This window comes from Ovis canadensis, chromosome 10, assembly GCF_042477335.2.
Source record: "Ovis canadensis isolate MfBH-ARS-UI-01 breed Bighorn chromosome 10, ARS-UI_OviCan_v2, whole genome shotgun sequence".
In the NCBI taxonomy this organism is placed as follows: domain Eukaryota; kingdom Metazoa; phylum Chordata; class Mammalia; order Artiodactyla; family Bovidae; genus Ovis; species Ovis canadensis.
In genome coordinates, this window is record NC_091254.1 from 33,875,810 (window position 1) to 33,892,725 (window position 16,916).

General features: G+C 38.8%; 3 long non-coding RNA genes across 7 annotated transcripts in view; 2 read left to right on the plus strand and 1 right to left on the minus strand.

Moving 5' to 3' along the window:
• The window catches only part of LOC138446516 (uncharacterized), a 29,046-nt gene extending 24,807 nt beyond the window's left edge, over positions 1-4,239 (minus strand). For both annotated transcript variants that reach the window (XR_011259369.1, XR_011259368.1), the window contains exon 1: positions 4,009-4,239. This is a non-coding gene — a long non-coding RNA (uncharacterized lncRNA). The remainder of the gene's footprint in view (positions 1-4,008) is intronic.
• Positions 4,240-4,347: 108 nt separating this feature from the next.
• LOC138446517 (uncharacterized) overlaps positions 4,348-16,916 on the plus strand; it is a 42,156-nt gene continuing 29,587 nt past the window's right edge. For 3 of the 4 annotated variants that reach the window (XR_011259371.1, XR_011259372.1, XR_011259370.1), the window contains exons 1-2: positions 4,348-4,744; positions 14,919-15,021. This is a non-coding gene — a long non-coding RNA (uncharacterized lncRNA). The remainder of the gene's footprint in view (positions 4,745-14,918; positions 15,022-16,916) is intronic. The other variant, XR_011259373.1, reaches the window with a different exon arrangement.
• LOC138446520 (uncharacterized) lies at positions 6,813-13,874 on the plus strand. The gene is made up of 2 exons (XR_011259377.1): positions 6,813-7,080; positions 13,211-13,874. It is a non-coding gene; the product is annotated as an uncharacterized lncRNA (long non-coding RNA).

Sequence of the window (16,916 nt, forward strand, 5' to 3'; positions counted from 1 at the left end):
ATTACTCAAGCTTCATTTAACAGAAGGAAAAAAAAAAGGACAGTCAATTTTAGGCCAGTATTTTAGAAGACAAATTTTTTATAGAATAAAATTTCAAAATCATGTGTAAGTTTACACTGATATTTTTAACTGGAGAAAGCTTATGTATCATGTAGAAGAAATATCTAATATAGTCACTGGGCATTCCTTTTGTAAACCAAATCAACTGACCAGTATTTCTGATTGAAGTTATTTTGTGACATTCTGAACAGTTACTACATATCGCTTTACATAGAGATAAAAATATGTATGTTTCCACAAAACCAAAAACAAAAATGCAGTACACAGAGCATGATGAAAGAAGGGCTCCAGAATACGAAAGCTATTTTGAAATTTTCATCCTTAGCTCTAGATGAACGTTAAAAGTGATTATTAATTTGATTAGGAAAAAAGCTGTGTTACACACAAACACCTGAGGCTACATTTTGTAAATGTAGAACTAAGACAACTTATCAACATTAACACAAAGTCTAAAACTGGACTTTTATAAAACAGAATGAAAGGCAAACAAATGAAGATCAATGTTACCAGGAAGACTGATACCTTGCCTTTTCTAGTTCCCTCTGCCCCCAAACATGCAAACATAGCTTTAAAAAGAGCTGAGTTACAGTATCAACACCTTTCCCCACCATTATTTTCCTGTGGTAATGTAAGACTTTTCTAGTCCTTACAGTAAAAAATAAATTAAAACTGTCCATTTTTGCAGAGAAATATAGTGAATATACTTAATATATATCTGTTGGAACTCATATTTACATGCCCACAAGCCTAAAGCCAAAGTCTTCCTCTTACTAACACCACGTAAATGGGAAAATATTGTGAATGCTGTGGATTTTATTTAGGTGCTAGTGTGTTCTCAAGCTTCAGTGTAATATTTACAATAAAGAAATCTCTTCACTTCTTTTCAATATGACTTACTAAATATAACAATCCCACACCTATCACCTTCTAAAAAAAAAAAAAAAAAAACTCCATAAACCAAAACATTAAAAAAGTATGGTTACATTTAACCAGCCTGGTGGAATTTATAAAGTCTTTCCCCACCCCACCCTCAAAACTCTACAAGTCAACATAATAATTTGAATGAAAATTAAAGCTCAAAACCTAAAATAGCAAAACCTACTGACTCTGGTATTTTAGGTAAAATTACATTAAAAATAGAAATAGAGTTTCATACAATTTCATTAAAGCAAATTTTAGAGAGGATAATTAGCATCTCTTATGAAATTTTCAACAGATGATTCAAAATAAAACGGCTCTGAAAAAAAGTAATGAACATAGGTTGTGTCGTTCTAATCCCTGTTTTGAAGGCAATATAAAATAGTATGATTTACAAACTCAGCTATTCCACTTATTAACATAAATTATATTTATAGATCTACAGAGATTCATAAAAAAAGTCCTATGATCTTTTCATCCGAATATTTTCTAACAATGTATATTTAACCTAATGTGAGAATACAAACTAAGTTTCAAAATTTCAATTACTATTCATAAAAACTATAAATTTCTATTAAAAAATCTTTCGAAACCCAGTTATGGCTATCTTGTTTATCAGTGAGTTTACCGATTTTCTTTGTAAACCACACCCGCCTTTTATCAAGATACAATTAAACGGAATGACAAGCTTTGTAATAAATAAAAATACATTGACGGTTGTCTCAAGCAACATCAAACAAAAATCAACTGAAAATCAACCAAATAAAACACAACACATCCACAATGTTGTATGCTATACATTTCTTCATAATGAATTTATGAATGAAATCATACACACTGCACCTGTGCTACTTACCTGTTGTACTGTCTAAATTAAGCAACATATATTTCTTGCAAATAAGGTTTTAAGTCCATTGCAATGGGTAAATTAGCAAAACCTATATATTTAAAATTATCTGTGAAACGTTTAAAAAATGTATTCAATTTCTCTGGGAAATGTGGAAAAGCTCATTCTTTACATTAAGAAAATTAAAGTTTCTTTTCATGGAAAGAAAAGAAACAATTCTTCCGTAATCTGCATCTGACAAATACATGTGGCTTAAGATGAAAATTTTGTCAGAGGAACCAAAAAAAAAAAAACCCCCAAATTCAGTTTTTAACCAGTAGAGAACAGGGGCAAATATATAAAAGTCTTGTAATCTCAGCCAGCAGAATTACAATTTTGCGAAAATTGTCTTCTCTAGGTTTTACTGTTAATATACATTTCAAAATCACTCGAAAATCCTTTATGGACGAAAAAAATACTACACACCAGCTTTTGAATTCCTCGTCTTAACGTTTCACTACGTAGTTTTCTAAAAGTGTAATTTTTTGGAAAGTCAAGAATTATAATCTAGTGTTCAACATTCAAACCCCCCAGTCCCGCTTCCTTCCAGCCAATCAGGGGGTAACAAGTTCGGTGTTTTGGGAGCTCCGTTAGACACCATTTGAAAAACATTACATTGCGCTCTCCTATTCTCTTCGGGGAAAGATTCTAAGTGAGGGCGGGTCCCCCAATCTTCACAGAAATAAGAACTCAATCAATCGTTACATCAATTCCAGGGGCGGGGTGGGGGAGGTAAACTTTAGGCAGGCAGTCCCAAGAAGTGTGTGACTGAAAGCGTTATTCCTCTTTTTCGAACAATTGAATAGCTGCTGCAAAAATCAACTCTTGCATATTCGCAACCCAGAGTCGCGCGCCCCATACGCAATACATCACACCAGGAAAGGGTTAATCTAAGGTGCCTTCAGCGCAGAAAAGGATTTAAGATCCAGTACATTTTTAATGAGGAATTTTACAAAGGCCATTATCTACCTATAAAGTATTAAAGTTAAAGCCGTCACTGGCTCAAATCATTCAAGTGCAGTCGAGCAAAAATTGGTAGAAACTACGAGGAGGAAAAAAAAATCACTAAAGGGAAAGGCAAATAACAGCCCTTTCCCCTCCGCCTCGAAGTCAAGAGCGCTCCCAAGAAAAGGTGGGGATTGCAAAATTACCGTTAAGTTCTCCGGGGAAAGACTTTTCGGGAGGAAAACATCAACACAGTCTCAAAGATTGCCTTTTTTTTCTTGCGACATGTTTCAAAGGCTGGGGAAGGAAAAAGTCTTCTAAGAAAAGTGCGGCTCGGAGAAGGAAATCACAAGGTCGAAGCCCCATCTTTCATCTCACCCAAGAACACTCCCCCCGCCCCCCCCCCAAGAAAGGACGACACCGTGAGAGTAAACCACCAAAATCCCGAGCAAAAAGCGAAAGTCCAGCATCTCTCCTAGGAGCCCGCTAAAACCTCAAAAGCCTGCCCCCGCCCCATCTTGCCCAAATTGGAAAAGCCAGACGCGGGTCAGTGCTAACCCTGCCGGGACCCAGGGGCGCGGAGCCGGCGGGCGGCGTGGATAGACTCACATCGCGAAGGCATCTCCCGCTTTGGCGTCAGAGACGAAAATACACACGGCTGGGTCCCGCGGGGAGGACTGTCCGCGTGTCGGACCGGAGGCACCCGCTACGCCGGGTCCTCAATTTTCTCCAGACCTCAAGTTTCTTGTCAAGGGAAGACGGCCGCCGCGGGCCGGGGAAACTGCGATAAAAGACGGCTCGGTTCGCCCACGGCGGGGGAGGGGGCGCCCGTCCCCCTCCTCCTGTCAAGGAGCCGCGGCCGGCCGAGCCCCAGCGCGCCCCGGCCCCGGCCCCGGGCGGGGGGTCCCGCTGACAGATCCGCTGGGCGGCGGCCGCGGAGCCGCAGCGCGTCCGCGTCCCGCTCAAACTGCAGCTCCCCTCCCCCCACGCCCGCGACTCTCCGCGCTCCCGCCACATCCCGCCCGCCGCCGCCCACTCAGACAACCCAATTACCCCCCAACCCTATCTCCTTGCACTTTTTTTTTTTTGCGATTAAAATGAAGGGGACCCACTGCCCCACTCCCTGCACCCCCCACCGCCTGCCGGTCCCACCACTGCCACCTCCCGAGTCCCGCTCTGCTACTTCTTCAGGCTCTTACCCGCTGCGCCAACCCTGACGAGGCTCCGCCAAGTGCCCTTTGCTCTAAGTAAATTTTTGGGATTTTTTTTAGTGATTTTTCGGCCGAGTCTTAGAGGCGCTGTAGTCTCGGACAGGTTACTCCGTCTCTCCCGCTAGATTGATGAGATCAGGCATCACTCGAAAATGGCGCCGAAAGCGCTGAGGCTCCTCATTCAAATTCGTTAGAGCCAACCCCGCCGCCCCGGGGCATGCCGGGAACGCGGGCCGCCTCCACAGCTGTCAATACCGCCTCCAAACCCCCACTACGCTAGCTTTCCCGACACTTCTGCTCATGCGCAAACTCCTACTCCAACCCCTCGCCTTGAACATGCGCAGAATCCTGGCATGGTCGCCGCTCTCGCTTCGCTTCCTCAGCCGCGGTTCCTACCTCCGTTCCTGCGCCTGCGTGCAGCTCCTGTGCTCAGCCGCGGGGCTGGAGGGGCCGTGGGGACTGTGGGCCCGAGGGTCCATAGGTGACATTACCAGTCGGAAGACATTTAGTCTACTGTTCGACGAAAACAAACAGGAGTACAGCTTAGGTGAAAAGAGAAACAGCTTATTGCCAGTGTCTAAACTGCTAACAACGGAATGTGTCTGGGAGCGTGTGTATGGATACACGTGTACTTTAGAGCAGCCCCGCCTGTTTGCAGAGCTCTTGCTGTAAGTCAACGCTTTACGGGAGCTATCGCACTTAAGCCTCAGAACAACTTTATGAGGTAGGTACTGTTATTATTCTCCGTTTGCAGACCAGGAAACCAAGGCCCAAAGAGTTTAAGTAATTTCCCTAAGGTAGCACAGGTAGCAAGCACGTGAACGAGTCCGCATCTGTCAGATTCTGGAGGCCGGGTCATTCTCTACCTTGCTGTGTAACTTTTGATTGAATCTAGTCTCTCACTGTCTTCTCGTTTTTAAACATTTGGAGAGGTGAATGGGTTATGTGCAGTTTTGGGAATCACTTAGGGGCATTTTTTTTTTTTTTAATGGTTGGTAAGGGAACTTTCATGCATTGGAGAAGGAAATGGCAACCCACTCCAGTATTCTTGCCTAGAGAATCCTAGGGATGGGGGAGCCTGGTGGGCTGCCGTCTATGGGGTCGCACAGAGTCGGACACGACTGAAGCGACTTAGCAGCAGTAACAGCAAGGGAGCGTAATCTAGCAAAGATGGATTTCTATTGTGCCACGCATTGGTAAAGTAATAACAACTAGATACATTGTATTGACTACTCTGGGCTGCCATGGTGCTAACTAAACGCTTTACAGAATGATCATGTTTATCGCCCACAACAGCTCTGTGAAGTAGGCATTATCTTTCTTTTACACAAGAGGATACCTGAGATTCAGATTAAGAAACTCTCCCCAAAGTCTTAAAATTACTAAACAGAAGCACAAGACCTGGGAAATCTATTCAGTGTCAAAAAACTGGGCACTGTGGTAGGACGGTAAGTGATGATAAGCTGTCAATATTGAATACCTTCTTTAAAAAACCTTTTAACTATTCATTTGTTTGAGAGAATTATTTCACCTGTTGCCAGGCTAGTTAAGATTTAAAAAAAGACTCCCTTTGATCTTAAATGATTACATTTTAAGATTATTTTAAAACTGGTTGCTTTTTTCCTGATCCCAAGTTATTATGAATTCTCTAAAGAATCCAACAGTTAAAAATCTGGGGCATTGTTACACCTTTTCCTAGTTTTTATTGTAAAACAACTTGTGATGAATCATAAATGTTTGAGTATACAAAGACATACATCGTGAGAGTTAAATTAGACGAGTGTGCCTCAAGTACTAAGAAGTAAGGAAATGGGAGAAGGTAGCATGGTTTGCGTTACTGAGGTACAATCAGAAGAGGAATGGATTTTAATAATTTAATAATTGACATCATCAAGTAGTATCATGGTTGCATAGTATGTGACTTACATCTCTATGGTACTTTTTGTGCACTGGTTAAGTGAATGACCTCTGGAACCAAACGGCTTGGGTTGGAGCTCACCTGTTATTTACTAGCTTTGTGACTCTACAAGAGTTACTTTTTTCTCAGTTTGATCTTTTGTAAAAGGATTAATGCTAATACTTCATCCAGTTGTTTTAAGGATGTGAATGAGCTAATATATTAAAGGTATTTGAACAGTGCATGGTATATTAGTAAAGTTAGCTATTGTTGTGGGTCAGTCATTAACACTAATCTTTGAGGATGGTTTCTTTAGAGGTGTTTCAAAGACCAGATTACAGTTAGGGCCATTAGGAATTAGATTTGTGTTCAAGAGCCTCTTAAAATGATAAATCAGCCAGGCAAATTATTTTTGCCAAATGGAGTAATAATTTCTGTCAGATGAATAAAGATGTTAATTTGTTTTGCCATTTCATAAGAGTAACCTATGAAAATGGAATAGTTTTACTGCTCTGATTATTAAAGGGAGAAAAGGGGAAAAATCAGGCCATTCTAAAGTATAAAAACCATCCAAATTTCTATCATCTAGAGATAAACACATATTGTTTGTAATTTAACAATATACCTGTGGAGAGAATCAGATAGCTGCAGTCTGGATAAGTGGTATATTTGGGGGAACTTATTTGCAAGACTGTACTAGAACATCATGAATTGGTAAAATTTTTATCCAGTCCATCCACTTTTAAGATTTATTCTGTCAGGAGAATTCCAAAGTGCTGATATTAGTAAATAATAACATTTATTGAGTACCTACTAGGTACTGAATGTCAGCTAAGCATGTATATCCATTTTCTCCTTGAATCTTCATAATAACTCACGCTGCTGCTGCTAAGTCACTTCAGTCGTGTCTGACTCTGTGCGACCCCATAGACGGCAGCCCACCAGGCTGCCCGGTCCCTGGGATTCTCCAGGCAAGAACACTGGAGTGGTTTGCCATTTCCTTCTCCAATGCATGAAAGTGAAAAGTGAAAGTGAAGTCGCTCAGTCGTGTCCGATCCTCAGCGACCCCATGGACTGCAGCCTTCCAGGCTCCTCCATCCATGGGATTTTCCAGGCAAGAGTACTGGCGTGGGGTGCCACTGCCTTCTCCAGTAACTCATGAGGTAGGTGTAATTATTGTCTCCATTTTGCACAGACTAAAGTATATATAGAGGTCACTTTTAGAAGAATCAACTCCTGTTTGTTACAGATCCTATTTAACAAAAAAAGGATTTAAAAATCCTTCGTTAAAGTTTCTTGATTCACTAACATGGGAGAAAGCAAAGTCAAGCAACTCAGTTCTTATGCCTGAACAAAAAAACCCAACTGGGGAAAAAAAAAAGATTTTGAAAATGAAGAATTTTATGTTTGACCACAAGGGGGTGCAAATTCCCGAACTGAACTTGAAAGCAAAGAAAAAAGAGCACTTTTACTTCAGATCTTCAGATTCACAGGTAAAAAACTAGTTAAGGACACCTTCCTTGAACTTTAATACTTCATACAGTGATACACTTGATGAGAAGAATGGACTCAATTATTTAGGGACTCAATTGGGGCAGAAGTTTGCAGCTTTCTTTCATCTTCAGTACAGTGAAGAGTTAGCCACCCTACTCCCACCCCTTTCCACCCACCTAGTTTGTTTCTCTGCATACTCTTCTTGACTTGTCATAAAACTGAAGTCATAATTTAAAATTTGAGGTTTTACTTTGGAAACTGCCATGCAATCACCAGCAAATGAATGGTAAATATGGGTAGTGTGGAGAGCAGAGGTCTTGTAATTTTGATGCTTTTTTTTCCCCCCTCTTGCTGTTTCTTAAGAGTAAGCTGCAACTGATGGAATGTTGGCTTCAACATATTAGCTTATTTAGATAAACTGTGAAAGTTACAGGTCTGTTCATCTTTTAAGGAAGAATGAAGCCTCTTAAAACACTGTGAGCAGTAACCTGAAAACTTGGTATACACTGGTGAGTGTTTTAAAAACAGTTTGCATAGATGCAAATTGCACAGATGTAAAAGCTACATAAATAGCTTTTATTTTCCTGTTGGTCTTGTTTTTCTGAGGTGGACTTAATTTTTTTTAAAAAAACTTTACTTGGAAATGATTTCAAATTTACAAAAAGTTGCAAAAATAGAAACAGTTCAGAGAACACTGGTATCATTTACTTGCTCTTTTGCAAATTTTCTCTCTCCAAATATATATGTTTCTTTATATGCAATTTTTTTCTGAACCATTTGAGGTTAAGTTACATACATCTTGGCACTTGATCCCTAAATACTTATTTCCTATCAACTTCATAAATTTACATTAAAAAAATACTTCAATCTACCATTGATACAGGCGTTTTGTAGGTTGGTCCTTGTAGCACTTCCCCCCCCTTCAATATAGGAGCCAGTCTGCGGTCAGGTACTACATTTAGTGGGTCTTGATTCTAGCTTCTTTTACTGGAACACTTTCGCAGCCTTTCTTTATCTTTTATGACTTTGACATTCTTAAAGAATATAGTTTCTCCCTCCACCCTCCTTTTAGAGAGAACTTTCCTTATTTTGTTTTTGTCTGATGCATCCTCATTAAGTTAAATTGAGGTTTTGCATTCTTAACTAGACTATGGCACAGGTGATATTGCATCCTTCTAGTACCACTTCGAGAAGCATGTGATAGCCATATGTCCCTCACTGATGATGTTCATTTTGATTATCTGGTCTTTATGTGGCTAGAATTTTCCAATGTTTGGTTAACTGGGGTTTTTTTTTTCCTTCATGGCAAATAAGTAATCTGTGGGGAAATACTTGAAGATACATCCTACTCATCAAAGTTCCCATTTAAATTTAGGATATGTTACTGCCAATATAGTTTTACAATGATGGTTGTAACATGATTCAGCAAATCTGTTAAGTCCTTTGATATTGACCAGTCAGTCCACAGCATTCTACTGTAAACAGAGGGCCCTTTCTTCTCCTCTGTTTATTTATTATCTGCAATTAACTTATGAATTCCTGTGTTTTTTCACTTCTGTATTTTGTTTCCTTGTGTTCTATCTATATTCGTTATGTGTATATTTTGTACATTTTTTTCTGAACCATTTCAAGGTAAGTTACACAGATCATGACCTTTCACCTCTATTTTAAAGTCTGTATTTGATTAGTTTTGGTGTTTGAATTGTCCTAGATTCAGCTAGTGGGAGCACCTTTAATCTGGGTCCTATGCCTTTGTGGTGTGCCTACATGATTTTCTGGGAATACTTACTTGCTTTCCAGTATAGTAAGATGTTTCAAGTCTAGCTCCTGCCATAACCCTGGAGTTAGCTTATTCTCTAAATAACCCTGTTTCCTCTTAGTGAATATGATCTTAGAGACCAAGGTTAGGTTCATTGCTGCTGCTTGGACCTTTTAGGAGACAGAGTTAGGAAATATATATGTATATATGCACATTAAAATATGCATATACTACTATATATCTGTTAGTAACATGGGTTGAATTTTAAATTTCTTTATTATAACTATAATTGAGAAGACATAGCAATTTATAAAGTTTGAATAAAGTCAAATCATAATTCACATTAATAACTCATGCAGTCTTCATGTTCCCTTAATAAATGTCTGTACATATAGTTTTATAAGGTCACAATACGAAATAGTTTTGTCTTTTTCTGCTTAACATGTAAGAAGCGTCTGAGTTACTATGTTAGTTTTACAGTCTCATTCTGAATTTCTCTGCTACATTATCATTTAGTAGATTCTACCATTCCTCTGTTGATGGATATCTAGGTTGTCTCTAATTTTTAGTTATTATAAATAATCTTGAAGTGAATATTTTTATGCTTTTCTAATTGACTTTTCTATTTATTAGATGATTTCTCAGAAAGGGGAATACTGGTTCTCAAAAGGTAGCTATGTTTTGATGAGTTTGATATGTAGTGGTACACAGATTAGTCAAACATGTGAATAGGATATATAGAGATGAGAAATATGTAATCCCTATAAGCAAGGAGCTGAAAATCCAAGGAAAGATAAATTCTTTACAATTATAATTTGAAGTGTATAGGAAGAACATTTAACTCAGGTTAGGAATAGGTGGCTCAGGAAAGCTTTCTAGGAGGTGGTGGTTGAGCTGTGTCTTGAAGGATATCTTGGTGAAGACTTAAAGGATTGGAATTGTCCCGGTGTAAAAGAGAGAGCAGAAATAGGCCTTTCAGAGCATTTTGGGCAGAATCTTTAGAATGTAAGAAAATAAGAGTCAGAAGGAACCCTGGCATGGTCAAGAAGATTCAGGTAGTTTGTGTGATTTGTGGTCTAGATACCTTTGGAGGAGTTGGGAAAGGTTAGCCTGATCAAGTGGATAGAGGTTTAACCATGAAGGGCCTTACATGTCACTTTTATATTGATGAAATTGAAAAATCTGAAACCAATTAGTAACATCAGATTTATATTTTAGAAATTCACTTTAACAAGGGTACTGAAAAACAGATTAGACAGTGCAAGAGCAGGGATAGAAAGTCCTACAGAGGCTATGGTATCAGTAGTATCCAGGCAAGAGATAAAAAGTACTTGAAGCACAGATTAGAAATGATGGTGAAATGAAGTATACACAAAACTGGATTTACTGCTTCAGTTTTAATGTGTAACTATTTACAGGTAACTGTTCAGCATCTACTCTGTGTTACGTAGGGCTTCCCTGGGGGCTCAGTCAGGAGAGAAGCCACCTGCAGTGTAGGAGACCCGGGTTTGATCCCTGGGCCATGAAGATCCCCGGGAGAAGGGAATGGCCACCCACTCCAGTGTTCTTGCCTGGAGAATTCCATGGACAGAGGAGCCTGGTGGGCAACAGTCCACGGGGTCACAAAGAGTCAGACACGACTGAGCGACTTAACACTGTGTTATGTGTTGTTTAAGGTCCTGAGCATCTAGGGGTGAGAAAAACAGCCACAGTTCCTCTCTCTGTGGTGTAGTCTACTAAGAGAAAAGAGGATTAAGTTAATAATCATACAAATTGCCATTGTGATAAGTACAGGATGCCATGAAAAATATAGGATGCTATGAAAGCATACACAATGGGGACTTACCACTGGAGATTTAAATAAGGCCTTTCTAAGTGGGCAGGGAGGGGGGGTTGGGGGTGGGGAGGCTTCCCTGGAGGCTCAGATGGTTAAGAATCTGCCTACAGTGCAGGAGACTGGGGTTTGATCCCTGGGTCAGGAAGATCCCCTGGAGAAGGGAATGGCAACCCACTCCAGTATTCTTGCCTGGAGAATCCCATGGACAGAGAAGCCTGGTGGGCTACAGTCCATGGGGTTGCAAAGAGTCAGACACAAGTGAGCAACTAACACTTTCAAAGGAGGGACAGTTAAACTGAGATTTAGGAATTAGGTAGGCCAAAAAAATGGAAGACCACTCTAGGCAAAAGAGGAGCATATGTTAGTGTCCTGTGCCAAAAGGACCAGTAAATTCAATACCCATATTGTTAAAGCAGAGTAAGCTAAGATGGAGAAAGTTGAAGCTAAGACTGAAGAGGTTTAGGAGCCTTTATATATGGAGAAGAGAGAAGGAAGCATGGTAGTGGGGCTCTTTGGTTTCTGGTGTACCATTTCCTGAGATAGGGAAAAATGGAACAGGTTTGATGGATTTTGACATGTGAAATGTTGATTTTTATATGCCTCTGGGTTAACTACAATCCTCCCATCCTCTGGAGAGATAACTGGATATTAGGATTGGTGTTTTGATTTGGAAGTCTGGAACTTTAGGGGAAGTTCTGGTGTGCACTGTTATTTATAGATTACTAGAATTTTATCTGTTTACTACAACTTGACTAATTGTAGTTGTAGATGGTAGTTTAAACTGTGGGATTGAATGAGATCACTGCAGGAGGTATGTAGAATGATAGAAAGTTCAACACAATCTTGGAGAACATTGTTAGCTACACAAAAAATGTATATACACAGGAAAAATTTGGCTATAAATGGTAAAGACACATGACAAATCAAAAAATATTTTTTAACATATAAAGCAGATAAAGGGTTAATAAGAGGTCTATAAGAAAAACAACAGTTAACGAATACACAGCGAAAGAAGAAAAACATATACAGGTTTTCTTTTTAAAATAAGTTCTTGGAGAGGTTTTGTTTATTAATCCAACTTTAAGTACTTAAGGAAAGCAGAAGTTATAGAAGTTATAAAATTCTAAAAGCTAAATATTTTAAGAGACCTTTAAAAGCCTCCTTGAAAGTGATTGCTGGTAAAATTTACAAAGACTAACCAGAGCTTCCAGTTGAATTTAAAAGTCAAGGAAGAACTAAGTTTTTTAGTTCATAACTTTGATAAGAATTTAAATGACCTCTGAATATTCTTTTCGGTGCACAAAAGCCATTTAAAAAACCCCTCATATTGATGGTATGAGTGAGGAAAGGCTGGTGGCAACGTAAGTTAAAGCAGGCCTTTTGAAAAGTAATTTAGCAATAATAAAAAGGGTGATAGAAATATTCATCTTTCCTGCCAGAAATTCCAATTTCAGGAATCTAGATGAAATAAATCTGAACTATGGGAAAAGATCTATACAGGAAGATGCCCAGAATATTAAATATAGTACTAAGTAGCAGAAAGGGAGGATTGGGTTGGAATGTCCAATAGTAATAAGATTATTAAGTAAATTGTGGGAAAATGACTGGACTTACTATTAGAATCATCACAAAATGATGCATACCAACTGGAAAACTGTTTATAAGTGCAAGATGTAGCAGTATAAATTAGGATGATTAGAACTACTTTAAAAATTACATAGAGGAGAAATACAAGAAAAAACTTTCAATCCATATCAAGGTTTTCTGATCAAAGCTAAAAATAAAACACGTTAAAAAGCCAGTCTAAAATTTGGCATTTTGATACTATCAAACGATCCTTCTGTGCAACATGGATATTCCACAAGCTAGTCCAGTGATTCTTAAACATTCAGAATATGTTTATAATTGCAGGCCCCCCTGTCTCTGGAATTGTGTGCATGTGTGAACTGTTTGCATGTAATTTTATTAGAGTTAGATGATGGTCGATGGAGTTCCTGAAGAAAAGCAGAGGAAAATGGTTCATTTATATTGTTGGCAGGATACTGGTTCTCCGAAAGAAGTCCACATCTTAATCCCTAGAATCTGAGAATATGTTGTTATGTGGCAAGGGGTATTCAAGTTGCAGACAGAATTAAGGTTGCTACTCACGTGACCTAAAAATAGATTATCCTGAATTATCTGAGTAGACCTAATATAATTCCAGTTTTTCTAGATGTGGAAGAGGGAAGCAGAACAGCCAGTGTCAGAGTGGTGAGATGGGAGAGACTCAACCAGCCGTTGCTGGCTTTGAAGATAGAAGCAGGCCGCAAGCCAAAGAATGAAGGCAACCTCTAGAAGCTGGAAAAGCCAAGAAAACGGATTCTTCCTTACAGGCTCCAAGTTTCTTCCTTAGAGACTCTTTCTATACCTTGATTTTAGCCCACTGAGACCCATTTGGGACTTCTGACTTCTGGAACTGCAAAATAATACATTTCTGTTGTTTTAAGCCACTAAATTAATGGTAATTGTTAAAGCAGCAAATAGGAGAATGTTGACTGCTGTATGTAAACAGTGACTTTGCATGTGTTGATATGTGGCTGTGGTAGTGAACATGCACAAGTGGAGATGTAGTTCCTGGTTCTGAGAATCTCGTGACGGCCAAGACCATGTCCTCGTTCTGTGTCTGCAGCACAGTTCTGCTTACTCACCCAGTCGTGTCCAACTTTGCAAACCCATGGACAGTAGCCCGCCAGGCTCCTTTGTCCATGGACTTTTTTCAGGCAGGAACACTGGAGTGGGTTGCTATTTCCAACTCCAGGGGATCTTCCTGACCCAGGGATTGAACCCAGGTCTCTTGTGTCTCCTAATAAAGATTTAATGGGAATGAATGGTACTTAGCACCAATTATTCAGCCACTTGAAGAAATTTGAGAATTACCCTATTTTTACTCTCTTATGTTCTGTGTATCCTTATAATCTGTGAGTTAAAATGGTAAGAATATAAAATATTAAATATTTGTTCTATATTGATTGTAAAAGCTGTTTTTTAAAATTTAGTTTTTAACCTTTTATTTTGTATTGGGGTATAGCCAATTAACAGTGCTGAAGGGACTCAGCCATACACGATCCATCCTTCCCCAAACTCCCCTCCCATCTAGGCTGCCATAAACACAGCAGAGTTGAGCAGAGTTCCCTGTGCTATACAGTGGGTCATCATTGGTTATCCATTTTAAATATAGTAGTGTGCACATGCCCATCCTGAAGGCTGTTTTCTAATTGAAATAAATTGATGTTTTTTGAGTATCTCTTACGGACAAAGTGTTCTGTTTTAAGACTGTTTTGTACTTGATGATTATCATATATTTAAAACATTGTGCTAAAAATAGCTATGGTTAGGATTTTTTCCCTAAAAAATGTTAGGAATATTATAACTAGTAAACTAGAAGAATTATAATAAGGCAAAAAGAATAAGGTTTATTGTATAGCACGTGGAACCTGGCTCAATGTTATGTGGCAGCCTGGATGGGGGGCGGTGGGGGAGAATGGATACATGTATCTGTATGGCTGAGTCCCTTCACTGTTGACTTAAGACTGTCACAGTATTGTTAACTGGTTATACTTCAATACAAAATAAAAAGTTCATAAAAAAAAGAATAAGGCTTAACAATAATGGTTGCTTTGAAAGTGTTTCTTATCTGTGTCATATATCTATCCATGACTATTTAGTTTCTACTATGAGCTTTTAATTTTTCAAATTTAATATTTACCTGGAAATTTTAAATTGAGCCTCTAATCAGATGAGTGTATATATATTTGTATATACACATATATTGATAAAAATATTGTATAATTGGTAAAAATACCAAATCTAGGTAATTTTCTATACTTTTTTGTTTAACGAATTCATTGAAAGTACTGTTTATCTTTTTTTAGGTCTGAGAACTGCCAGACCTCAAGACGGACAACAACTGTTTCATTAGATACAGCATCTAGGTCTCCAGTCATAAACTTGTACAACATTCACTGAAATTTGTTGGTAATGTGATGAGTTCTTCCCACATATTCACCCATTTACATTCCGTTTTTAAAATGCAAGTGTGTCTTTTATTTCAGATATGGATAATATTTTTGTTCTGTGAAGTAACTTTGATAGACTTTCCCTGTAACCAAATTGATAAAATAATGATACAGTCCTCCTCAGAAGGTACTTAAATGGTTCATAAGTATATGCTTTAGTTAATTAGGTATCAGTTTATAAGTACTTTATTATACATAAATATTTTGGGAGGACCCTTTAAAAGTCATCAAAGACAAAAAAAAAAAAGAAAGAAACTACTTTTAGAGTAGTTTCTTTTTAGAGTATATCCATGTTAGTTATATGGGAGAAAATTTACACATGGATCAAGAGATAAACTTCTGTTTGGGGAAATTTGCTTTGCATGGTTTTGAACCCTAGTTTCTGAAAGTGGCTTAGGATAGATGCATACATATTTTCAACTCTGATTCTGTTAGGATTTTTCCCTACATGAGAAATTGTTTTGCTTCTGTATTCTTGGCCACAGACTGTAGGACTGAATTAAAATTCATTCAAGAAAATTAGAGATACCAAGGGAACATTTCATGCAAAGATGGGCTCAATAAAGGACAGAAATGGTATGGACCCAACAGAAGCAGAAGATATTAAGAAGAGGTGGCAAGAATACACAGAAGAACTACAAAAAAGATCTTCATGACCCAGATGATCACGATGGTGTGATCACTCACCTAGAGCCAGACATCCTGGAATGTGAAGTCAAGTGGGCCTTAGAAAGCATGACTACGAACAAAGCTAGTGGAGATGATGGAATCCCAGTTGAGCTATTTCAAATCCTGAAAGATGATGCTGTGAAAGTGCTGCACTCCATATGCCAGCAAATTTGGGAAACTCAGCAGTGGCCACAGGACTGGAAAAGGTCAGTTTTCATTCCAATCCCAAAGAAAGGCAATGCCAAAGAATGCTCAAACTACTGCACAATTGCACTCATCTCACACGCTAGTAAAGTACTGCTCAAAATTCTCCAAGCCAGGCTTCAGTAATACGTGTACCATGAACTCCCAGATGTTCAAGCTGGTTTTAGAAAAGGAAGAGGAGCCAGAGATCAAATTGCCAACATCCACTGGATCATGGAAAAAGCAAGAGTGTTCCAGAAAAACATATATTTCTGCTTTATTGACTATGCCAAAGCCTTTGACTGTGTGGATCACAATACACTGGGAAATTCTGAAAGAGATGGGAATACCAGACCACCTGACCTGCGTCTTGAGAAATCTATATGCAGGTCAGGAAGCAACAGTTAGAACTGAACATGGAATAACAGACTTGTTCCAAATAGGAAAAGGAGTACGTCAAGGCTGTATATTGTCACCCTGCTTATTTAACTTTTATGCAGAGCACATCATGAGAAACGCTGGGCTGGAAGAAGCACAAGCTGGAATCAAGATTGCTGGGAGAAAGCTCAATAACCTCAGCTATGCAGATGACACCACCCTTATGGCAGAAAGTGAAGAGGAACTAAAAAGCTTCTTGATGAAAGTGAAAGAGGAGAGTGAAAAAGTTGGCTTAAAGCTCAACATTCAGAAAATGAAGATCATGGCATCTGGTCCCATCACTTCATGGGAAATAGATGGGGAAACAGTGGAAAGAGTATCAGACTTTATGTTTTTGGGCTCCAAAATCACTGCAGATGGTGACTGCAGCTGTGAAACTAAAAGACGCTTACTCCTTGGAAGAAAAGTTATGACCAACCTAGATAGCATATTTAAAAGCAGAGACATTACTTTGCCAACAAAGGTCCATCTAGTCAAAGCTATGGTTTTTTCCAGTGGTCATGTATGGACGTGAGAGTTGGACTCTGAAGAAAGCTGAGCACCAAAGAATTGATGCTTTTGAAC